This window comes from Dipodomys spectabilis, unplaced genomic scaffold (genome assembly GCF_019054845.1).
Source record: "Dipodomys spectabilis isolate Male_0828 unplaced genomic scaffold, ASM1905484v1 ptg000193l, whole genome shotgun sequence".
NCBI classification, from domain to species: domain Eukaryota; kingdom Metazoa; phylum Chordata; class Mammalia; order Rodentia; family Heteromyidae; genus Dipodomys; species Dipodomys spectabilis.
In genome coordinates this window covers 4,145,505-4,172,047 of record NW_024870870.1, presented here as the reverse complement: position 1 = coordinate 4,172,047, position 26,543 = coordinate 4,145,505, and the positions used below count along the sequence as shown (strand labels likewise).

At 41.8% G+C, this 26,543-nt stretch overlaps 1 pseudogene; it reads right to left on the bottom strand.

Annotated features, from left to right (window-relative positions):
* LOC122121674 overlaps positions 1-26,543 on the bottom strand; it is a 305,155-nt pseudogene that overhangs the window by 222,823 nt on the left and 55,789 nt on the right.

Below are 26,543 nucleotides of genomic sequence, written 5' to 3'. Positions count from 1 at the left end.
ATGCTGGGCCTGCTTGGACTGTAGTCCTCCAAACACAAGCAAAACACATTGCACCCAGCAAATGGTTAGAGTTTCTGAAAAGTCTTTTTTTGTCTGGGCTTGCCTGGAAATGCAATACTCTAATCTCTGTTTTCTAAGTAGATAATATTACAGGATGGAGCCACTTTATCCAATAAAAGTACACAATTTCAAGATATCTTGATATTGCCTATATTTGTGCTTAACATATATAGCTAACCTTAATTTTCTCCCTCTTTTGCTTAGTACTCTGAGTTGAAAATATTGATTTTCTTGATATACATGGCTTTGTTTTGGATGGAATCCCCTCACAATCCAAAAAATCTCCCAAAAAGTTTATGTCAAGAATCACGGAAAAGAAGGCTTCAGGTTGGGAAAAACCCCACTGATCCTTAACTTATAATTGCAGTATATTTATAGTGTTAGTCAATGCTTTTGAAGAATGAGAAGAGAAGGAAGGCAGAAATGTGAAAGATGTCAGGTCTCTGTAGAATTTCTGTAGTTGTCACTTCATGTTATCTTCTTCCTTAAAACTTGATTTATTAAGACCCTCTGGGTGGATATTGGTTGGACTGATTGCTAAACTTACCCAAGAAATGAAGCTGATTTTAGAAGGTGATGATTTGGTAAATAAAGGAATGATGAGAATGAGCACAGATATTGTCACAGAATGAAGCGGCAAGGTTCAATTGCTGAACAGCAAAACAAAGCAGCTTCAAGTCCGATGATCCACATTGAAACATATATAGATAGATGCATATATGTATACATATACACACATACGTGAAAAAGTAAATATCCAGTAGAATACAGAGAAACTTGGTGTGACAAGTATTAAAATATATCAAACTGGTTGCAGGAAAGGTACAGTAAAATATCAATTGTTTAGCATAGATTTTGCATAGATTTGTAAAGGATGAAAATTTTTCCTTCATTTTATACTTTACAAATATCCTTAGTATGTTTTAAGTTTTTTTTTTTATATTGTAGTTGGAGCATCTATACAATGTTGAGAATCGGCATTACATAAAGTATGCAACATGAATACGACAGCCTGCATAGGAAAGTTCATTAGATTCTTATTTCCAATTAACCACCAGGACAAATGGAGTTCCAGGTCAGATTTTATGTAGCGCACTGGCCTTGAACACAAAAGCACCATTCAGGCCGTGAGTTTAAGCTCTAGGATCTACAGAAACAAAAACACAAAATACAACTTGGAGTTAGATATTTTATAATGAAGCATTTTTATATACTTTACCTTGTTAGAAAGACTAGATTTCTGTGTTAGCTTTATAACCTACCATAATAAGTGATATTGTATATTTAATAAGCAGAAAGGCTTACTCAGATTTATAAGTTTGAAGGTTTGAGTGTATGTTCAATTGGTTTTATGGCTTTGGTGGCCTATGACAAGACAATGTCAAGGTGGGGAGTATGTCAAAAATAAATGTTTTTGACCTAGAATGATTAAAGAGAAAAGAAGAAAGTAGACGACAGTCCATGTTCTCATAGGTTTCACTCTGAAGAACTTAATCTCCAAAAGAACTATTCAGGTATTGTCTACAGTCTGGGAGGAAATGGTAAGTCATTTTTCTTTAACACATAGGTCTTTCTAGGGCATTCTAAATTCAAATGGCAACACCTTCACCAATGATAATGACTTGTCCAGGGATTGAAGCAACTAGATATGTCTACAAATTCTAATTAGATCTCAGCAGACTAAATATCTTATGGAATTCCTATTAAAATATTTTCTTGCATACTGACTGTGTCTTCATACTACACATGTGTATATCTGTGTATATGTGTGTATGTGAGTGTTTGAATAAACTAATATAGCATTGTAGCAGATAAAATATTAGTGTGGCCTTTTTCTTCTCATACCATGAAAACTTGCCACAATTCCCAATCAAATTCCATCCAAGATTCAACATTAATGCTGTTCCAAAAGTTCTGTATGCAAACCCATGTACATCTACTTCATTTAAGATGGCCATGGTGCATGAAAATGTTAAGTCTTCCAATTACATTGTCACCAAGGAAACAACGTACAATATTTCCTTTAAAAATATCTAGATTGGCTGGGCGCTGGTGGCTCACACCTGTAATCCTAGCTACACAGGAGGCTGAGATCTGAAGATTGCGGTTCAAAGCCAGCTGGGGCAGGAGAGACCGTGAGACTCCTATCTCCAATAAACCACCAGAAAACCGGAAGTGGTGCTGTAGCTCAAGTGGTAGAACACTCGCCTTGAGCTGAAGAGCTGAGGGACAGTGCCCAGGCCCAGAGTTCAAGCCCCACGGCCGACAATATATATATATATATATATATATATATATATATATATATATATATATATATATATAGATTGTAGAACACTTTAGCCAGAAAATTAAAGGAGTATACTTTATAGGATTTAATTTAAATATTTAGTCACTGAAATGGATATTCAATATCCACAACTTAGAGCCCTTTTAAAATACATAATTGCAAACCTCATCTATTACCATCTTCCGTGAAGACAGTCCTTGCTGAAAACGAACCAAATGTGGTAAACCAATTAAAATGTACGCCATTGTCAAATGCTGTTGTTTTAAATCATGGAAGTGACAGAGCAATTAATGCCAGTGAACAGCTGGTTCTAAGGAGTATGGAAAGTGATTACTTTGTACTCTAGGTGGAAAACTCCACAGATGTTTCAGATTGTGCTTCGTTCTAGGCATTTGTGAGATACATTTTGGAAAGCACAATGAATGAAAGCATGTAGTTTTATAAAAATTTGGTGGCTGACAAATCAAGGAATGAAAAGTTATTGAAATATTTCAAATGAGAAGACTGACAATAGGGTGGGTAAGATGTGATATGCAGCTTTAGATACACACTGAAGCAAACCAAAGAATAGGAATTTTTTTCCTTAACTAATGCTTTCTGGGTATGTTGTGCTATACACTATAATGATGAAATGATCATTTCTTTGGAAAAGTCAGAAAAAAAAACATTGTCACCTGTTGAATTTCTCTTTAAAGTGAATCTTAAATAAAAAGGATGAAGAAATTTAAATATGTTAATAAAACATTGTCAAGTTTTACTTTAATTTTTCAGTAAAAGTTAAAACAAACTAACAGACTATTAGTAAATTAAGATTTATAAGTTTCCTGTCATATTTTATTTTCTTTTTGTTCCTCTTTTTTGGGTGGTAAGATTATTTTTTTCAGAAAGGCAACCTAGTCTTAACCATTACCCAAAATGTTTATGCTGTCATAGAATCAGAGAGTTTTATTTATTAAATTAAGACAAAAGTAGGCTCATTTTATGCCAACTGAAAATATAAACACCAAAAACATTTTTCACTAAAAAAACCACTCATAAAAACCATGAGGATTTGGGGGAAGATGGAAGACGAAAAGCTGGAGGGTAAACAAGCTCTTGCATAGAAAGCAGTTAGTGTGCCATCACAGTACAGAGAATTTGGCAAGAGAGGGAAAATCCAGGCAAGATGACAGACCTGAGCACTTGCCAGTAGCCACAGCTGTGGCATCAGTAGGGACAGCTCCAGTGGCTATAGCCACCATATCTACAGAGAGAGTCCACAACAAAGGCCCCAGACGAGGCCGGTGAGCATATTCTACTCAACACCAGCAAGAACTGACAAGGAGCAGATATCTTCATCCTGCAGATCACAGACCAGAGACGACCCAGGAACCAACACTCCAGCATGAGTAGAATCCTGACATCCTCACTCCTCAGGGAGCAGAGGAGGGAAGGCCTCCCCTCCCCCACCACCAGAGATCTCCATCTATGATACTGTGCTACTCAGGGCTGAGCAGATAGCTCCAACTCAGGCTTTGGAAGAAAACAAAAGAGTCATTTAGCAGGTCACAGGAAGTAGATATGACCTGCCAGGGTCAGCTCCACCCAGGGGAATGTCACCCCACCCAGCCAGTGGTAGCTCTGTCCTCAGAGGAGTGATTTCCTTCACAGGGTAAACAAAGCTAAAGGCTGCCCCTCATTAGAGTAGCCTAGACAAACAATTGAAGCTCAGTAAACATAAACCCTGAGAATGGGTTCCATGAGTATTTCAGGAGTTGCGCCTCAGGGAAAAGCTATTGTTTCCTAAAAGGCCTCAACCCTACCCAGAACCTCGACTCATCACAGCATCTTCACACTGGAGGAAACAGCCATCTCCCTCTTTTGTGATACTCAAAGCAGATCTCCCTCCCACTGAAATAGCCTGGGAGGAGAATCACAAAATCCTGAGTAAAGCAGAGCATTTTCTGCCTGCCCAAAAAAACTAACTTAAGAAATCAATCAAGCAAAACGAAAACCAAACACCACAAGCACACAAGCATAAGCAACCATAACCAAGAGACTGGTTATGGACACAGGGGAGATACAGTCTCATCCCATTATCCCCACCCAAAAAAAAAAAAATCAAAGAACTCTATTTTAACCTTTTTTTCAATTTTTATTTTTTTAAGTGTTTGATGTTAATTTTTTCTCATATTTTTTATTTTTGGTGTGTGTGTGTGTGTGTGTGTGTGTGTGTGTTTAATCTCTTCTGACCTTTTGGTCCTTTTTTATTGTTTTCATTTTTTTCTCTCTTTCTTCTTTTTTTGTTTGAGTTAATTGCCGTTCTGCTCATCCCCAGATATTTACCTGTGGTCGATTATTAGACCTTATTCCCCATTGTGTTCATACTTAATCCAGAAATTTATTACTCTATTCAAAACGTCTTAGGCTTAACTTCTTTAATAGCAGTATTATCTCTTTATACCAATATAATTTTCAAGTAACTAATTTTAAAACTTTTAACTTTTTAGTTTTTCATGTTTCCTTTCTATCCGTCCTCTCATCCTATCCTTTTCTTCTCTCAATATCATTTCTTTAAATTTACATAATTTTTAAGTGTTTCACTTCTTAAATTTAAATTTTTGTTTATCCATTTTTTCTTTATTTTTTAAAATCTCTCTCCTATCATTCTGTCCAATCCATTTCCCGCTCAGAAATTAGGACTTGGTTAAATTCACTCTTCTCTTACCTCTCCACATCCCTCTAATCCCATTTTTCTCCACATTTCTCCCTAAACCTAATAATTTCTGGTGTGTCAAATCCTTTTTGCATTTATTAGCCCCTTAGTCCATGGTTGTTTGATGTTGAATAGATTGTATCTGATGAACTACATTGTATCTGCAGACATTTTGACTGTGCAACTACAGAACTCCAGTTGATGCTTGCCTTAAAATAGTGTTCTAGCACAAAATTGGTTTTACCTTCATAACAAATGGGCAAAACAAGCCAAAAAAACCAAGAAAAATGGCAAGTCCGGGTATATGAATTCCCACTCATGATAATCAGGAGACCGATTAGTTAATGAATAATCCAGAGAAGAGTTCCCAAAAAGCTCTACAAACACTCCTTGTAAACATGGTGAATGAGTAGATTGAAAACTTGCAAAGGACTCTGTGAGTGTGATAGAGAGCAACAGGGGGCGAACCAATGATTAATACAGGAATCTTATGAACATGAGGAAGCTACTCAAAGATTAATACAGGAATTGCATGAACAGGTAGAGAACAGTGAAAGCGAAATACAGGAATCGCATGAGAAGGCTGAGATCAGTCAAAGAGAAAGACAGGAATTGCATGATTGTGAGGAAGCTAATCAAAGAGTAATACAGGAATTGCGAGAGAGGGATGACAATAGACTAAATCAATAAAGGCATTGATGGAATCTATGAATAGACAGTTGAATGAATTCAGAGGGAATGCCCAATGGAGCCCAATAAAAGGAATGGGAGTCCTAGGAAACCATAAGGAATAATCTAAGTGATTTGAGAATAAAAACTGAACACCAAATTAAGGAAGTAAAGTTCATACAAGACCTAAAACAAAGCTCCAACAAAGAATTTGAATCCATCAAAGCCAAACAATTAGAAGGAAAAGAAATAAAAAACAAAGTAGAAAATCTTGACAGTCAGTTAGACCATGCAGAAGATAGAATCTCAGGGATAAAAGACAGCCTAGATATTATAGAGAAAGAATGTATAACTATCCAAGACAAATCCAAGTAATATGATAGATCTATTCAACATTTGGAAGGCACCATCAGAAGGCCTAACCTGAGGATAATGGGTGTAGAGGAGCACCTAGAGACAGAAGTTAATGGTTTAGAAATTTTATGTAACAGAATCTTAGTAGAGAACTTTCCAAACATGCAAAAAGATAAGCCTATTCAGATACAAGAAGCTTTTAGAACCACCAAATCAGACTTACAAAAGATACTTAAAGATGTCCTACACATAGAAAACCAATAAGACCACAATAAAGGCCAAGAAACAGCATCCAGGGGAATAAAATTAGAACTCAACACTAAAAGCCACCAAAGAAAAGTCCTGTAACACATGGAGGCTGAACAACACACTGTTGAATCACCAATGGGTCATAGAAGAGATTAGAAAGGAAATGCAAATGTTCGTGATATTCAACAAAAATGAACACATAAATTGCCAGCTTCTCTGGGACACAGGAAATGCAGTTCTCAGAGGCAATTTTGTACCTCTGAGTTTCTACATCAACAAATTAGAGAGATCTGAAAACAACATTTTAATTAGACATCTGAACCTTCATGAAAAAGAGCAACAAAATAAACACCAATCCAGTAGATTGAAAAAATAATTAAATTTAAATCAGAATTAAACTAATTAGAATCCAAAAAAAACTAGAAAGAATCAACAAAACAAAGAGTTGATTCTTCAAAAAGTTAACAAAAGTTGACAGACCCTTAGCAAATCTTATCAGAAGAAGAAGAGCATACAAGGAAATAAACTCAGAGATGAGAATGGAAACATCACCACAGAAACATCCAAGATACAGAACATTATAAGGGAATACTTCTCAAAGCTTTTGCTAATAAGTTTGAGAATCTGGTAGAAATATACCTTTTCCTAGCAAATATTGACATGACAAAACTAAACCAAGATGAGTTAAACCAACTTAACAGACCTATATCAAGCATTGAAATAGAAACATCAATAAGAGTACTCTCATCTAAGAAAAACCCTTGACCAGATGGATTTACAGTGAAATTCTACAAGGACTTCAAAGCAGAGCTCACACCAATACTCCTCCAACTTTTCAATGAAATTGAAAGAGAAAGTGCACTACTGAACTCATTCTATGAAGACATCATAACCCTCATCCCAAAACCAGGCAGGGACTCATCAAAGAAACAGAACTATAGACCCACTTCTTTGATGAACATTGATGCAAAACTTCTCAACAAAATTTTGGCCTACCTACTTCAACAATTCATCCAAAAAATCATACAACACGATCAAACAGGATTCATTTCAAGGTTGCAAAGCTGGTTAAATATATGCAAACCAATTAATATAATTCATCACATCAACAAGAGCAAGGATAAGAACCACATGATTATCTCAATAAATGCAGAAAAAAGCATTTGACAAGTTCCAAAACCCCTTTATGATGAAGGTTCTGGAAAAATTAGGAATCCAGGGAACATTCCTCAAAACAATAAAGGCTGTATATGACAAACCTACAGCCAGCATTATACGTAATGGTGAAAAACTAAAGCCATTTCCTCTTAAGAACGAAACAAGGATGTCCAATCTCTCCACTTCTCTTCAATTTAGTATTAGAATGCCTAGCTACAGCAATAAGACAAGAGGCAATCATTAGAGGATCCAAATAGGTAAAGATCATGTAAAACTCTCCCTCTTTTCAGATGATATGATCTTATATTTAAAGATTCCCACAGAATCCACTCCCAAATCACTCATGCTCATTGAAAACTTTGGCATAGTAGCAGAGTATAATGTTAACCCTCAAAAATCAATGGCTTTACTATACGCCAACAATGAGAATAGCTTGGCTGAAATAAGGAAAACAACTCCATTCGTAATAGCCCCACAAAAAATGAAATGACTAGGAGTTAGTTTAACCAAAGAAGTAAAAATCTCTATGATGAAAACTTTAAAAACCTAAAAAAGGAAATCAAAACAGAACTTAGAAAGTGGGAAAACATCCCTGGATTGGAAAGATCATCATCATGAAAATGGCAACACTTCCCTAGGCTATGTACAAATTCAATGTGATAGCTATGAGTATTCCAACCTCATTCTTCAAGAAAATAGAAGAGACAATCCAAAAATTCATATGGAACAATAAAAGACCTCGAATAACAAAAACAATCCTTAATAGAATAGTGCTGGAGGAATATCAATACCAAATTTCAAACTCTACTACAGAGCCATAGTAATCAAAACAGCATGGTATTGGTACCAGAACCGATCTCAGGACCAATGGAATAGAAGTGAAAACCCAGAAATTAACCCACAGACATATAGCCATCTAATCTTCGATAAGGGAGCTAAAAAAATAGAATGGAAGAAAGGAAGCCTCTTCAGTAAGTGGCTGGCACAATAGGTCAATCACTCATAGAAAAATAAAGCTAAATCCTTACATATCACCCTGCACCAGAATAAACTCCAAATGGATCAAAGACCTGGAGTCACAGCAGACACCCTAGGTCTCCTTGTCACAGGCCAAAATTTTCTTAATAGAGACCCAGAAACACAACAAATCAAAGAAAGGTTAGACAAATGGAATTGCATGAAATTGCAGAGCTTCTGCATGGCAAAGGATAAATCTAGCAAGATCAATAGAAAACCCAAGGATTGGGAGAAGATCTTCACTAGCCATACAACGGACAAGGGTTTCATATCTAAAATGTACCAGGAATTCACAAAAGTAAATCTAACAACAAATCCTCAAACAACTTCCCAATAAATAAGTGGGCTAAAGACTTAAACTTCTCTGAAGAAGAAAGAAGGATGGTCAATAGACACATGAAGAAATACTCAAATTCCCTAACCATAAAAGAAATGCAAATCTAAACAATATTGAGATACCACCTCACCACAGTTAGAATGGCTATAATCAAGAACTCTAATAACATCAGAAGCTGGAGGGGATGTGGACAGAAGGGAACCTTACTGCATTGTTGATGGGAGTGTAAATTTGTTCAACCACTTTGGAAAGCAGTATGGATGTTCCCCAAAAGACTCCACATAGCGCTCCCCTATGATCCAGCAATACCACTTTTGGGCATTTACCCAAATGATCACAAACATGACTATACTAAAGCTTACCAGCACAACTATGTTTATTGCAGCCTTATTTACCATAGCTAAGATATGGAACCAACCCAGATGCCCCTAAGTAGATGAATGAATCAAGAAAATGTGGTATACTTACACAATGGAATTCTAGGCCTCCATCAGAAAGAATGGCATTGTCCCATTTGTTAGGAAATGGAAGGCCTTGGAAAAAATTATATTAAGTGAAGTAAGCCAGGCCCAAAAAATATAGGTCCCACGGTTTCCCTTATTTGCAATAACTAGTATATTTGTGAGACAAGCAGAAACGGTCAGGTAAGTTGATGTTAGATGAAATGAACCCCAAGATAAGGACACAAATGTTTTTTTTTTTCCTCTTGGTATTGTTTCTAGCTTATTTATAAGATGATTTCTTTGTTGCTTTGTATGTCCCTCCCCCATGGTATAATCCCTGTTTTCACTGTATTTGATGTTGGTATAATTTGTGGAGGAGAAGGGAAAAACAAATTCTTTAAATAGGGATACAAATGGACCCATTGCAACAATCAGATGTATAACACGTTATGTCAGAAAACAAACTTTACAACTTTGGTGCATGGGTTGGTTTTGGGTGGGAGGGGATGGGAAGAGATGGGAAGGGGAAACAAAGTAGGGGGCAACAATGCTTGATAAGAAATGTAATCGTTACTTTTCTCATGTAATTGTAACCCCTCTCTATGTATTTTCACAATAAAAATCATGAAATAATAAAGTAAAAATCCATGTCAATTTTTTGTGTTGTTGTTGTTGGTCGTGTGGCTTGAACTCTGGGCCTTGGCGATATCTCTCAGCTCTTCAGCTCATTGATTCCACTGAACCACTTGAGCTACATTGTTGTTTCTACTTTTCAAGTGGGTTATTGGAGATAAGAGTCTTACAGACTTTTCTGCCCAGGCTGGTTTTGAACCACCATCCTCAATCTCAGACTCCTGAGTAGCTAGGATTACAGGCATGAGCCACCAAAGCCCAGATCCAAGTCAATTTGTAAAAAGCAGGCTTATTGAAACTTCTGGCTTTTTCCAATAAACAATCTTACTTTTTAGCATTAGTTTATAACTATGAGTTATTTTTAGATGTAACTGTAAAGTTTTTAATAGAAACAAACATAATTTTTACTATTGCTCAGTATCACAAATCCCTTGTAATTGACTTTCCCCAAAGTCAATTATTACATACTAAATTACTCACTATTAGATATCTATATTACATACAGTGTGAAGCAAAAATAGTTTGGACCATTTCATATAAATTATTAGATGGTATTTTAGCATTATAAATTTGCATCTGTGATTTTAAAAGAAGGAAAGTGTAAAAGTGTAGTGTGCCCTAATTAATGCAAAATTTATAAGTTCATACAGACAAAATTATTTTCTTTCCACTAAAGGCTTTGAAGTAATACTATTGGAAATAGTGAGGCAAAAGGAGGAAGAATTCCAATCATGTCAAAGACTGTCTCTGTTATTCTGCTACTCCTTCCACTAACAAAACCTACCCGGTACCAGATGTCACAAAACTTCAAGCATCTCTCTTAGAAATCTATTTGGAAAAGTTCTAAATCACTGATTATTTATGTACTTTCTGTTATATGAAACAAAATATAGACATATAACAATTGAAATAAAATGCACACATACGTTGAAGTCACCACAGCTGGAAAAACAACCAACAAAGTAGAACTCCCCCAGGAACAAAAACATGTTGTGTCCGGTTGTTTTGAATCACAAAATCCTGAAATACATGTTACCCTTGAGTAGATCCATAAAGATAACTGTGTCTCAGAAGTATGGTTGTGTTAATTAGTAATTAAATTCATCTAGATGAACCTAATATAGCAAATCACGTGAATGGATCAAATTGTTTAAAACAAATGTGACTGTATGTGGAGTGAGAGCTGCACATATTTAAACGAATAAAATAACAAAAATCATCACATACTTAAAGAATTCAGAAATGCAACCAATAAGTCCAATAGTATCCATATTGAGAGCTAAATCCTACTGATTTAACAAGAACAAAATATGCAAATAATAGAATCTGAGCCGTGTACCTGAATGTACATAATTTTAAACTACTCCAAATTACACATTGTAGAAGACTGAATGTGGGTTAATTAAAGGAAAACATCAACCCATGATATAAATGACATTAAAAATCTCATGAAAAGAGAGAAGTAGTTTCTGGAAAATACTATTTTAATAAGTGGTGGTCAAAATCTTTCTAGTACAGACAAAATTGCATACCTATTTAGTTAGATCCAAAAAAGATCCAAGATACTCAAAGTGATTTGAAACTTTGGCAAAATAGCAGGATACAACTGTAACATTATTATGAATGTTGACTCTGGCATGGAATTAATTTCCTCTTTGATCTGACAAATGATTATATGAAAGAACAGAATTTCAAATAAATATAAAGACCTAACTAAACATATAATCAGAAAAGTCATCATGCAAGCCGTATTGCAACTGGGATAAAAGGAATACCAGTTATGCTGATTCTGTATTTACTGTAAATGTTGATTTTTTTCATAAATTATTTCCTTTAGCTTGCATTTTTAAAATACTGTGTTAATGATGTATATCTTGGTGACTAATTTTGGATTCCTCCTTCAATTTAGTTCTGAGTTTAATGTCTAACTTCAGTTCCTAACCCATGAAATGATGTTGATTACAAAACGAATCTAATAACCCTGTTTTATTTATTTATTTTTTTGGGGGGTCCAGTCGTGGGGCCTGAACTCTGGCCCTGGGTGCTATCCCTCAGCTCTTCATCTCAAGGCTAACGCTCTACCACTTGAGCCACAGCACCACTTCCGGCTTTTTTTCCTTTTGCTTATGTGGTGCTGAGGAATCAAACCCAGGGCCTCTTGCATGCAAGGCAAGCGCTCTACCACTGAGCCACCTTCCCATCCCACCACTGTTTATAATACACAAAATCTCATAAGCCTGACACCAATAAGCGTTGGTTATCATTTTGATATCATGGTCTCATGACTGATGAGGCTTACCTGCATGAGTATAGTTGTACCTAGATTCCTCAGCCTAATTTAGCCACTGTTAAAAAATGTTTATATCTTTATTTGTCACCCATCGGAGATTAAACCTGAGTATAAACCTAAGAAAAATGATAAGGTGAGAATTTATCTTTTCTAGATATAAAGTAAACAAGATTCAGCATAGAGTAACTCACTAGTTTAAAGTCAACCTATTTCTCCAAAACTTTCTAAGCATTTCCTTACAATGTGTATTATTCTCAAGGGAATGAGGAATGTGAGAAGAGGACTAACCTAGCATTATCTTTAAATGCACATAATTTGGATTTACCTCTTTATTTTGCTATAGGCATGTTTGATTTAAAAAACTGTTTGAATAATTGATTTCCAGGTCAGGAATAATATATCCTTGTTGCATATTCCAAAGTACATTCAGAAAATTCTATATAGCAATTAAGTAAAGAAAGTCCGGGCAGAAAATATGGCATCTCTATACTATGTGACACCCAATACTTAGGTATTTCATTATGCCCCCATTTAATGAATGTGATTGTTTAAATATTCATCAAGTATTAATTAAACTCAATCAGTGTCCTATAAAATAATTGTGTATAATTTTATCCTAGAATCATTCAAGAACTGCCCATTCAATCATGACATACATCACATTCCATTGGTATTCATATGGATAGGAATGAGTTTCTTAGGATCTCCCACCTGCCATTTGGAGGTGGCAGGACCAGGATTCAAACTGTGGGCTCCAGCTCCCACCACTTCAACCTGAGGATAGGGAACTCATTGGTCTGTCCAAGAACATCAGCAAGACCAGTGATTAGGCAGGTACCAGTGGCTCTCAGCAGTCCTCCTTGATACTTACAAGGCTGTGATAGGAGGATCATGGTCAAAATCACCCTAAGCAGAAAAGTCCTTGAGACCCCTATCTAACTTCAGTGCCAACAAAGCCAGAAGTAGAGCCGTATGGCTCCACTGGCAGAGGGCTAGCCTTGAGCAAAAGCAGCTCATGGACTGTGCTCAGATCCTGAGTTAAAGGTCCGGGACTGGCAAGAAACAGACATACACAACAATCTGTGCAGCCATCAAGCTAAAGCAGGTCACCCTTTTGTCCCCAACTCAATTGGACAGAGTTCCCTGGGAAAGGGGCTAGGGGGCCACTGTCATCTTGACTCCGCCCATTCTGCGTGCATCAGAGGATTCCAGCCACACCCCCATTATTTCATGGTTCTTTCTGACCAATGGGATACAAGAATTGTTGCCACGCCCACATTCCATGCTGTCTGATAGATGGACTAGGCTCTGTTAGCACACTTGGAGGCTGAGATCCACAGGGGGAAAATCCGTCAACAGGAGCAGCAGGCCAGCTGTAGGCACCTGGGCCACCAGGCAGCTCAGTGCCAGACTAAGCTGGAGCCACAGGCCCTCTCCCCCATGAGCTGTCACCACAATATGTTTGGGGATGGGATGTCTGCTTCATCCATGACCTGCCTGATGAGGTGGACTTCCAGAGTCCAGCAAGTGAGCTCCACCATGGATACAGCCAGCTGTCAGCACACATCTGAACCATCGAAGAGTCCCTTTTGGTGTGTAAAGAGCAGATGTTGGTCCTGCATGAGCTGTGCTGGGAGAAAGACGAGTGTTTGCAGTGGCTGTCCCAGGAGAAGATGGAGTAGAGTGCTGCGGGAGCTGCAGTTGCTCCCAGCAGGGGAAGCCACAGACAGCAGTCTCCAGATGCCAGTACAGGCTGAGACCCCCACCACCAACACTGCTTCAGATGCCTCAGGGCCTGTGGTGGGTGAAATGAGGGAGGAGCAGAAAGGTTTTGAAGAATTGCAACTTGAAGACAGCATGGAAACTGCCAGAGAAGAGGTCAGGGTTCCCGACCCCATAGTGGACTCCCTCAAGGAGCTTATCCTGCCAAAGATGCCCCACATCCAGATCCACCCACAGCTCCCAGGCTCAGGTGAGGAGTGCTCCCTCACTTTCTTCTGTAGATTGATGCAGATAATGACTCTCTATGTGACATACTGACAATCAAAAGCCTTGGCAGCCACCAGAAGTAAGTGGCCAGGTGCCCTTCTTTCAGGACTCCATCTGCCAGGTGATGGGAAAGTTAAAATGGGGGTCGGGTAGGGCATAGGCTGCTGGGAGTTGGCCCAAATTCAAGGGACATCTAATGGCCCATTGGTGGCCAGGAAAGAGGCCCATGTTATGCTTATCGCAATTAATAAATTGTTTACAAAGCAAAAAAAACCCTCCAAGAACAATTTATTCTTCTAGTCCTGGGGCTTGAACTCAGAGCCTGTCCACTGTCCCTGATCTCTTTTTTTTTTTATTATTGTAAAGATACTATACAGAGGGTTACAGTTACATGAGTGAAGTAATGAGTACACTTCCTCTTGAACATTGTTACCCCCTCGATTGTTTTCCCCCTACCGTCCCCTCCCTCCCTACCTTTCCTGAGGTTCTTTTTTTTTTTTGATTGTGATTAAGTGATTACATAATTTCCAGAATTTCACAGTATTGTGGAATAATGATGCTCATTTAAAGTCACAAGTTCATTCTAACTTTCCTGGAGCAATTGTCTATCACAGTCCGTAACATATAATGGTGTTCACATGTTATATACCATATATGTGATCAGCAACATGGGGATATTTAGTAGTGGTTCAACCAGATGAGTGGGAGTTCTTTGTTTCTTAAGTCCTGTTAGTTTTGTCGTATCACCTAACATTTTGGATTTAGCATCCACTTATCAGGGAGAGCATGTACCATTTGTCTCTTAGTTCTTGGCTTACCTTGCTCAACATGATTCCATCTAGCTCCATCCATTTCCCTGCAAATGCCATTATTTTGTCCTTTCTAATGGCTGCATAATATTCCATTGTGTATAGATACCACAATTTTTGGATCCATTCAGCTGTGGTGGGGCATCTAGCTATTGTGGACAGTGCTGCAGTAAACATGGAGGTGCACGTGTCCTTGTATATTGGTTCCTGTTGTTCAGGGTAGATGCCTAGAAGTGGTATGACTGGGTCATAAGGGAGGTCAATCTTTAGCTTTCTAAGGACCCTCCAGACTGCTTTCCAAAGTGGTTGTATAAGTGTACATTCCCACCAGCAGTGTAATAGGGTTCCTCTTTCTCCACATCCCCTCCAGCATTTGTCGTTGGCTGATTTGTGGATGTGGGACATTCTGACTGGGGTAAGGTGGTATCTCAGGGTTGTCTTTATTTGCATTTCCTTCACCACCAGGCATGATGAACATTTCCTCATGTGTTTCTTTGCCATTTTTATTTCTTCATTTGAGAAGTCCCTCTTTAGTTCCCTTGCCCATTTAGTAATTGGTTTGTTAGGTTTGGGAGGGATTAGTTTCTTGAGTTCCCTGTATATACAGGATGTTAACCCCTAGTCTGATATATTGCTGGTAAATATTTTTTCCCAATTCATTGGTGGTCTTTCTAGCTTAGTTGTGATAGATTTAGCTGTGCAGAAGCTTTTTATTTTAAGGTAGTCCCATTTGTTGAGTCTCTCTCCAACTTGTTGTGACCCTGAGACTCTGTTCAGGAAGTTCCTTCCTGTGCCTATTAGTTCAAGTGTCTCTCCTACTCTGTCCTGAAGTAGTTTCAGAGATTCAGGTTTAATGTTTAATCCATTTTGAGTTGATGTTGGTGCATGGTGATAGGCTGGGGTCCACTTTTAGTTTTCTGCATGTGGCAGCCCAGTTTTTGCAGCACCAGTGGTTGAAGAGGCTGTGTTTCTTCCATTGTATGTCTTTGGCTCCTTTGTCGAATATTACCTGGCTGTAGGCCTGTGGGTTTATTTCTGGATCTTCTATTTTGTTCCATTGGTCTTCGGGTCTGTTTTTGTGTCAGTACCATGCTGTCTTTGTTATTATAGCTCTGTAGTAGAGTTTGAAGTTCGGCATGGATAGCCCTCCCATATTATCTTTATTCCCTAGAATTGATTTGGCTATTCTAGGTCTTTTATTGTTCCATATGAATTTTTGGACTGTTTTCTGTATTTCAGTGATGTACGTCATTGGGATTTTAATAGGAATTGCATTGAATTTGTATATTAGTTTTGGCAGTATTACCATCTTCACTATATTAAGTCGTCCTATCCAAGAGCCTGGGAGGTCTTTCCATTTCCTAGTGTCTTCTGCAATTTCTTTCTTTAACTTTTTATAGTTTTCATTAAATAGTTTTTTACATCTTTGGTTAGGTTAATTCTTAAATATTTTATTTTGGGGGGAAGTTATTGTGAATGGGGTTGCTCTCTTTATTTCCCTCTCTTCTTGTACATTGTCAGTGTACAGGAAGGCAACTGATTTTTGTGGGTTTATTTTGTATCCTGCTATTTTGCCAAAGTGATTTATGATTTCTAAGAGTTTGGGGATGGAGTTTTTGGGATCGTGAAGGTATAGTATCATGTCATCTGCAAAAAGGGATAGTTTAACTTCTTCTTTCCCTATGCGGATCCCTTTAATGTCTTTTTCTTGCCTTATTGCCCTGGCTAAGGTTTCCAGGACTATATTGAAGAGGAGTGGAGACAGTCGGCCTCCTTGCCTTGTTCCTGATTTTAGGAGAATTGGTTGTAGCATTTCCCCATTAAGTATAATATTGGCTATTGGTCTGTCATAAATGGCTTTTATTGTTTTTAGAAATGTTCCTTCTATTCCTATTTTCTCCAGAGCTTTTAGCATGAATGAATGTTGAATTTTATCAAAGGCCTTTTCTGCATCTGTGGTGATAATCATGTGATTCTTGACCTTGGCTCTGTTGATATGTTGGATTACATTTATTGACTAACGTATGTTAAACCATCCCTGTATCTCTGGGATGAAGCCTACCTGGTCATAGTGTATAATTTTTTTATGTGTTTCTGGATTCTGTTAGCTAGAATCTTGTTAAGGATCTTTGCATCTGGGTTCATCAAGGAAATTGACCTGTAATTCTCCTTTTTGGTTGGGTCTTTGCCTGGTTTGGGGATGAGTGTGATATTGGCTTCATAGAATGAGTTTGGGATAGCTCCCTCCTTCTCTGTTTCTCTGAAGAGCTTGAGGAGTATGGGTATTAGTTCTTGTTTAAAGGTCTTATAGAATTCTGCTGTGAATCTATCTGATCCTGGGCTTTTTTTTGTTGGAAGACTTTTGATAGCTTCCTGTATCTCGTTATAGGATATTGGCTTATTTAATTGGTTAACTTCTTCTTTGCTCAGTTTGGGCAACTTGTATTTCTGTAAAAATGCATCCATTTCTGCCGGGTTTTCTTCCTTTAGAGAGTATAACTTTGTATTTCTCTAAAAATGCATCCATTTCTGCCAGATTTTCTTCCTTTAGAGAGTGTAACTTTTGAAAGTAGTCTGTTAGAATTGTTTGGATATCATGGGTACGTGTTCTGAAGTTTCCCGTGGCATTCCTAATCCTGTAAATATGGGTTTCCGCCCTTCTTTTTTTAATTAATCTTGCCAATGGGCCATCAATTTTGTTTATTTTTTCAAAGAACCAGTTTTTTGTTTGATTTATTTTGGTTATGATTTTCTGATTTTCTAATTGGTTAATCTCTGCTCTTAATTTGGTTATATGGCTTCGTCTAGTAACTTTTGGTCCCATTTTTTCTTGTTTTTCTAGCTGTTTTAATTGCAACATGAGATTATTTACTTGGTCTGTCTCCATTTTCTTGATGTGGGCACTGAGGGCAATAAATTTGCCCCTCAGGATTGCTTTTGCTGTGTCCCACAAGTTTCTTTGTGAGGTGTTTTCATTTACATTGAGTTGTAGGAAATGTTTTATTTCTTCTCTGATCTCTTCCATTACCCAGGCATTGTTAAGGAGTGTGCTGTTCAATTTCCATGTATTAGAGAAATTTCTGCGGTATGCTTTGTTATTGAAAGCTAGCTTGATTCCACTGTGGTCAGATAGGATACAGGGGATTATGTTGATCCCTTTGTATTTGCTTAAGTTCCTTGCATGAACTATGATATGGTCTATTTTGGAAAAAGTTCCATGAGCTGCTGAGAAGAATGTGTACTGTGTTGTTTTAGGGTGAAATACTTGGTAGATGTCAGTTAATTCCGCTTGAAATATGGCCTCACTTAATTCGGTAGCTTCTTTGCCAATCCTCTGGTTGGTAGACCTGCCCTTTGGTGAGAGTGGTGTGTTAAAGTCTCCTAGTATTATCGTATTGGGATCTATTTTATTCTGTAAGTTTGAGAGCATTTGTTTAACATGTCTGGGTGCACCAACATTTGGGGCATATAAGTTGATGATGGTTATATCCTCCTCTTGGATTGTTCCCTGTATTAATATGTAGTGTCCGTCCTTGTCTTTCTGTACTGATTTTAATGAAATGTTTATTTTGTCAGATATCAGGACAGCTACACCTGCTTTCTTACTGGGGGCATTTGATTGGTAGATCCTTTTCCACCCCTTCACTCTGAGTTTGTATATTTGGCTGAGAGGTGGGACTCCTGAAGGCAACAGATGGATGGGTCTTGTTTTCTGATCCAGTCCTCAGTTCATTTTCTTTTAATTGGCGAATTCAGCCCATTTATATTAAGAGAAAGTATAGAGAGATGCATTGTTGTCCCTGCCATTCCGTTTTCCTAAGTTTTTCTTCTTTCCTTTCCTCCTGTGCTTGCTCAGTTAGACTTTGAGTAATGCCTGTTTGGGGCAGGTCCCATCTCCCGGTTGCTTTCTTCAGGTTGTATCCCTCCTCTTAGAATTCTTTGTAATGCTGGCTTAATGTTTATGTATTAGTTTTTTTTCGCTATTAAAATTTTCAGTTCTCCATCAAATGTGAATGCTAGCTTTGCTGGATAAATCAGTCTGGGTTGGCAGTTATTGGCTTTCAGGGCTCGTATGGTGCTTCCCCAGGCTTTTCTTGCATTCATTGTTTGTGTGGAGAGATCTGCAGTGATTCTAATTTTTTTCCCGTTGTAGAATAGCTCCTTCTTCATTTTCATGCAGGATTGTTTCCTTATGATTCAGATCTATCATTTTTACTATAATGTGTCTAGAAGTGTTTCTCCTGGGATCTTGCTTGTTGGGTGTTCTATACTCTTCTGTAATGTAGGTAAGATGCCCTTTTTTGAGGTGGGGAAATTTTTCATTGATTATCTTGTTGAATAAGTGTTGCATTCCCTTGCTCTGGAATTCCTCATCTTCGTCCACTCCGATTATATGAAGGTTAAGTTTCTTGGCATTATCTGCTGGCTCTTGAATTTCCTTTTGGTTTAATTTGAGTGATTTTTCCATATCTGTCACTTTTTGGTCCAGTTGGTGTATTCTGTCTTCTGTATCTGACACTCTAACTTCCATTTCATTCACTCTGTTGACCGTGGCTTCTGTTGTGGTTTGCATGGAGGAAATGGATCCCTTTATGGATTCAATGTTGGTTCTCAGAGTACTGGTCTCAGTATGTATTACCCCTAATTTGGTGTTTATCTCACTTCTTACTGAGGTTTGTGCAGCTTCTATTTTTGCATCCAACTCTTGTTTGGTATCCTGTATCACTTTTGATAGTTCATCCTTGTGCTCTTTCAATTTCTGATCAATTTCTCGCTTTATTTCTTGAGTCATTGCCTCCAGCACCCCTTGGATATAGCTTTTGTCTTCCATTCCTGCTTTGCTCCCACTGGGGCTCTCCCCTGCGTGGCTGCTGGCTTTTGAGGTGAGCTTGCTGTCCTGGGTGGTGGTAAACCTTGTGATTTTTCTCTGTGATTTTCCCATGGGGGTTCAGGAGACTGCTCTGCAATTTTGTTTTGGTGTGTCTGTCTTTGCTTGGTTGCTGATTCTGTATTGGTAGAGAGAGTCTGTGCCTGATCTGGGTTCTGTTGGGAGCCTATTTCCAGCTGCTGTTCTGACCTACTTAGGATTCTTGGCTCTCTGCTGTAGATTGCTGGCAATTCCCGCCTTTGGAAGGGTTGAGCAGCCTAGACTGCTTGTGTTTGCTCCTACGGGTGCTCTTGGGAAGATCAGATGCTCCGGATGCACTCTCCCAAATACTGGAGTCTGCTATGGGCTCCTGATGTTTTTTTGTTTGTTTGTTTGTTTGTTTTGGGCTGGTTGTGGGCTTGAACTCTAGGTTTGGGTGCTGTCCCTCAGCTCTTCAGCTCAAGGCTGGCACCCTACCATTTGAGCCACAGCACCACTTCTGACCCTTTTTGCTTTTGTGATGCTGAGGAATCAGTTCCAGGGCCTCGTACATCCAAGACTATCACTCTACTGCTGAGCCGCCTTATCAGCCTGAGCTCCTGCTTACTATCAGGTGCTGGCAGCCTGTGTTGCCCAATTCCCAGCCTAAGGCATATGGGTGGAGTTTTGGTGGGGTTTGGGCTTCTCTTGTCCTGAGCCTCCAGGTCTTTTGTTGTCACAGGTGTGCTTCCCGCGGAGTGCTGTTTCCTGATTTTCTCCCCTCGGTTGAGGCGTATGCTCAGCTTTTGACTTCAGTTGGGAGGAGTTAGTTGTGTTGTTCAGGCACCGGATCCCCAGGCCTGGTTCAGGCCCCCGCCTGGAGCGTGCTCGTTAGACCTGTGCTGATGTGTATACCACCTAGGTTATGCAACCTGGAGGACACAGTTCAATTTTCTTCTACTGTTGGTAGTCTTGACCCAGGGGCACTGTTCCTGGCTTGGGCATTTAAGCTCCCTTCCAGGGGCACTCTTGCTCTGGCCTGGCCAGCGGAGTGTGCTCCACAGGCTGGTGGAGTTCTCGAACAGTTCCCAGTTTTAGTGGGTCCTGTGGTCCGGGTGTTGGGGTAAGGAGTCTAGGTCAGCGTCTGAGGATTCCCTCCAGCTCTGGTCTCCCTTGAGGGATACACTGTCTCCTGTGGAATACTCACCCTGGAGCTGGTTGTTTCTGTGTGGTGTAGGTCTTCAGTTGTTGTTGCAATCTGAGTTCAGTTGGGGTGGTTGTGGGCTGGGCTGGGCGGTGATGGCTCTCTGTGATTCTTTTCTGTCTCTGCCTCTATCGAAGCTATTGGGTCCACAGTGTCCACGCTCAGGCACGGGTGATCTGCAGGCAGCCCCCTGTGCCTCTGGGACCTGGGCGGCCCCCGCCGGGTCGTTGCGATCGTGATCGGGAGGGTCTAGTGCCTCAGGTGGCTTTTGCGCGGGTGGTCTGCAGACAGGTCCCTTTGTCGTGCTGCCTGTGCCAGGCGGCTTTGGCCGGATGGAGCCTCTCTGCTCGGGTGGAGAGTGATGGGTGGGGGTGGGATCCTCATGGAGACTCCCAGCTGGTAGGTTTCTCTGTTTGTGGCTATCAGCTGTTCTGCAAACCGGTACCTCAGGCGGCTTCTGCGCGGGTGATCTGCAGGCGGCCCCCTGTGTCTCTGGGGCTCCGGCAGCCCCTGCCGGGTCGGCTGGCCGCGGCTTGGCACACTGCTGCTCAGCCAGTAAAGGTTGGGGGAGGGGTCTTTGCTCTTCTCTGTTCTGAAATTCTTCTTTTCTTCTCTTTCTTTTTTGTTATTTTCCATCTCTTGTTTTTCTGAGTGTTCGTCTTTTTGTTGTTGTCGGTCTCTTGGGGAGATTAAGTGTTGGAACTCAAACTCTCTTTTTGGTTGGGGAGAGCTGTGGCATTTCCCTACTGCCCCATCACCATCTTGGTTCCCCCCCCCCTGCCTGAGCTCTTTTTGATCACTGCTGGCCCTCTACCAGTTGAGCCCCACCTCTCCTTCAACATTTTCTGTGTGGAATCGAACCCAGGGCTTCAGGCATGGTAGGCGACCACTATACCACTTAGCCACATGTTCCGCTAAGATGATTCTCTCCCCCCCTCCGAAACCCAAATGGCCATTCCTCAGATAAATAGGAAGTAGGGGCTAGGATGAATATGAAGCACAAGTCTGGTTCACAACAAAATACTCCCCCGCCCCCTCTTCCCACACCCTTAGTTGAAGTTTCTCTTCTAACATTGAGGGATGAGAAAGGGAGAGGGGAGTCCTGAGAGAGTACCAGCAACAGTGGCCCCCTGAGTCCTACATCCTCTCCCACACGTGGTCCTCCAGATTCTGATCTTACCTGACTCAATGTGGAGTCTACACTGTCTCCCCACCACTGCAAGGCTCAGGATGAACTAAATGTCAGCCCTGGCCTCAGCCCACACCCAGGGTGGAAGCTCCTAGTCCCAGACCCACTTCCACCTCTGACTGCTCTGAGTTAGACCAGACCCACCACTCACCACTATGTTGGCAGTGATGACCTCATGCATGGATTACAGGAAGACGGTCTATGGCAAAGAGCAGAAGCAGCAGGGTGAGAAGGGCAGAAGGAGGTGGGGTAATTGCTGTGAGACCTTCCTTGGAGCCCTCCCATCTAGCCAGAGCCATGCTGACCCAAAGCATGGACAAGGCCAAGGGGTGAGACGAGATGGAGGAGCACGGGACTAAAGCAGGTACTGTTTTGTCTTGGAGCACTTGGAAATTCCAATTATATTTGGCCCATGCCAATCCCAAAGCCAACATGCAATGCCTCTCCTTGTTGTTGTTGGCCATGAGCGCTGTCCCTGAGCTCTTTTTCTCAAGGCTGGCACTCTACCACTTGAGCCACAGTGCCACTTTTGTTTACTGATGGTTCATCAAGGATAAGAGTCTCATACATTGTCCTCTCCAGACTCGCTTGGCACCATGATCTTCCAGATCTCAGCTTCCTGAGTAGCAACGATGCCAGGCATGAGCTACCAGTGCCCAGTATATGATGCCTTTGGAGGCATCTTGGCAAGTCTGTAAAGGAGGCCCAAAGGGCCTGGATAGACCATGACCCACTCAAGGAGCTGGGATGGGGGAAGGCTGACCTCCTAGCAATTCTGTTCCCCAAAAATTAAAGATGTCAGGTGGTATATGCATCAAACACCTAGGCCAGCAGCCACCAGGCTTAGTGGGGAAAAAGTAGACAATACCTAAAGATTGTAGTGTAGAAATTTCTGATTTTGTATGCATGTGGTGTGTGTGTGTGTGTGTGTGTGTGTGTGTGTGTGTGTGTGTGTGTGTGTGTGAACTCAGGGCCTAGGCTCTATCCCTGAGTTTTCTTGCTCAAGGCTAGTGCTCTGCCCCTTGAGCCACAGCCCCATTTGCTTTTCGATGGTTAATTGTAGGTAAGAGTCTCAAGGACTTTTCTGTCTAGGGTGGTTGAAGCATGATGGGGGCCCCAGGGAAGCAAGAGTAAACACAACTCGTAGGTACAATCTTTATGGTGGGCGACTCCTGCTCCCTGGTGGCCAGACGCGGAACATGCGGCCCCATGCCATCATCCTCAAGAGTTCAATTTGGGGAAGTGACCAGGGCCAAGCTGACTTTTGCTCACCCTGATTGCTGATGCCAGAGCAGGTCTGTTCCACCCTAGGCCAAGAGAGTTCCAGGAGGCCCGGCTTACCAGGGACACAAGGAAGGCAGAGGTCAGCTCCAGGCTGAGCTAAGAACCTTTGCCCACGGATACCCCAACTTGGCCTTACCACCATAAGACCTGTCAAAGAACAACCCCACAAAACAAAATGGGAGCTGTGCCTCCAAGTGGTAGAGCTCTAGCATTGAACCAAAGAGCTCAGGGACAGGGCCGCCAAGCTTTGAGTTCAAGACTCCCAGCTGACCTTTCCCCATAAAACACAGGTTGGCTAAATGTGAACTAGTAGGATTTGTGAAGTGTTTCTGAAGAATGTTGATACTGAAGAAAGCACCCTAATTCTAATGACAGCTGAACTTGTGACATACAGCTATATGGTGAGTCCTTCAAAAGGCGCAATTTCTGGGTCCTTCCCGCATGGGGGTTTTGTGCTGAGTCCTCAAAATGGTGCTGTTTGCTGAGTCATCCCAAAGGGTGCTATGTGCTGAGTCCCTGAAAAGAGTGGGCTGTCCTGGGTTTTTCAAAGGGTGCTGTGTGCTGAGTCCATCACACAACGTACTGTAAGCTGAGTCCTTCAAAAGGTGTGGTATGCTAATTCATCCCAAGGGGTTGTGCTATGTGCTGAGCCCTTGAGAAGAGAGGGATGAGTTGACCTTTTTGAGTGCAGTGTGCTGAGTCCTTTACACAGGGTGCTCTGTACTGTCCTTCAAATGTTGCTGTGTGCTGATTTCTTCCACAGTGTGGTATGTGTTGAGTCCCTCAAAATTGTTCTATGTGCTGAGTTTTTTTGGTTTTTGTTTGTTTGTTTTTTGGGGGTCCGGTCATGGGGCCTGAACTCTGGGCCTGGGCGCTCTCCCTCAGCTCTTCAGCTCAAGGCTAGCACTCTACCACTTGAGCCACAGCGTCACTTCTGGCTTTTTTCCTTTTTGCTTATGTGGTGCTGGGGAATCGAACCCAGGGCCACCTGCAAGAAAGGCAAGTGCTCTACCACTGAGCCACCTTCCCAGTCCATGTACTGAGTTTTTGAAGGGTGCTGTGCACTGGGTATTTTACACAGGGTGCTTCATACTCAGCCCTTCAAAGGTTGCTGTGTGTGGAGTCTTAACATGGTGTGATGTGTGGAGTCTTAACATGATGTCCCTGGGAAACAGTGTTACATGCAGAGTTTTTCAAAGCATACCATGCAGTGAGTCCTTTACACTGTGGGCTATGGACTCCCTCTTTCAAAAGGTGCTGTGTGCTGAGTACTCTACCCAGCGTACTGCATATTGAGTCCTTCAAAGGGAGCTGTGTGCTGAGTCCTTTACACAGGGTGCTTTGTGCTGTTTTTGGAAGTGGGCTGTGTGCTGAGTCATCCCAGAGGGTGCTATGTTCTGAGTCCTTGAGAGGTAGTTATCCCCAACAATCACACACACACAAACACAAACACACATACATGCATGAGTGTCACCATGCAACTGCTTGGTGTGTGGAGTGGAGGAGGATGGAGGAGAGTCTCCTCCAGGGATGGGGCTGAGGGGAGATTCAATCCCCCTGGCAGTACTGGGGTTGGGGGGAGTGCTGAGCTGAGGTAAGGCTGCAATTGTTATGGTCTGGAGCCTCAGGGCCCAGTCAGGTCTGCAACTGTGGGTGGGGGGCGGGGCCCAGGGGAGGAGGGGGCCCCGACCCAGGTGCCCACTTTGGTGGCAGCAATGGCCAGGGACCCAAAGGGTCACGGTCATGCGTGCAACAGGGATGGGGTGGCCCAGGAGAGGATTGTTTGGCCAAGAGAGAGCAGAAAGAAGAGTGAGCATGAGCACAAGCACCAGTGGAAACAGCTTCAGTGGTGGTGGCCGCCCAGATCATAGCGTGGGATGCTGAGCCTGCATGGCAGGCACTTTGCTGGGTGCAGCCCCTCAGAGGCATGGCAGCCATGGCGGCAGGGAACACAGCAGAGCAGAGGCTACTGAGGTGGAGGTTGAGACGGTGGCAGAAGCCGCGTTCACAGGGCAGAAGGCCACTGAGGCATTGGTGGCGGCTGAGGAGAAGGAGCAGAGGCTGTACACAGCCCCACCACGCACCTGCAGATGCCTCCTCCTCCTCCCAGCAGCACCGTGTTTCAAACATGGCTCCGACAGCTCCAAAACTCGGAGCCTCTTGCAGGCACTTAGGGGAGATGGCGTGCCCCTGGATGGCTTGTGGCCCTGACTTGGTCCAGGCCTGTGGTCCTCATACTCGGGGCACGCACCCGGAGTCACAGCCTACAGCTTCTCCCAGCAGCACATGTGAGTGGCCACCCTGCATGCCTGCACCCCATGACCCCTGCACCCTGCAACCCCCCTACTCTACCCTTCCACCCACCTGTGAGGACCCGGACCCGTTCCTCTCACCTCCCCTCTCCATCCACCCCTGGATATCCCCAGCGCCCCAAAGTCCACACTGGCTCTGCCACAAATGAACTCCAGGGGTGGGGGGTGGATGTGGGTGTCTACCCAGGGATCCCACCCTCATCCCTAGTGGCCAGTGTCCCAGGAAAAGGGAAGCTGCAGGGACGGGTGTAGAGGGGGCACCGCAGAACCCCTGGCCTGGAGCAGTGGGAGCCACACAGCCACGCATCTGCACCCTTCCCTGGTGAGAACCTGGTGGCTTTATTCAGAGGTGGGAAGCAGCACCTCCACACCTGCCTTCTAAGGTCTTTTCATTTTCACTGGGAGGGGGGTGTTAGATGCAGAACATAGGCTCCCTTGATGTGTGAACCCTTGTCTTCTGTGCTCAGTCACCCTTTCACCTGAGGACATTCCCAGAAGAGCCCACTAGAGAGGTGAGGGCACTGGGGTCAGATAGAAGGTGGATATTTGGCAGAAAAACACACCCCCTCTGACAAACATACACCTGGCCTGTACCCCCAACCCCAGTTGTCAACAGTTCTGACTGGGTGATCACATTTCCCAGCTCTGCCAACCTCTGCTAGTGTTCCCAGGCCATCTAGTCTCCTTGTCCTACCCAAGAATCCACCAAGTCACC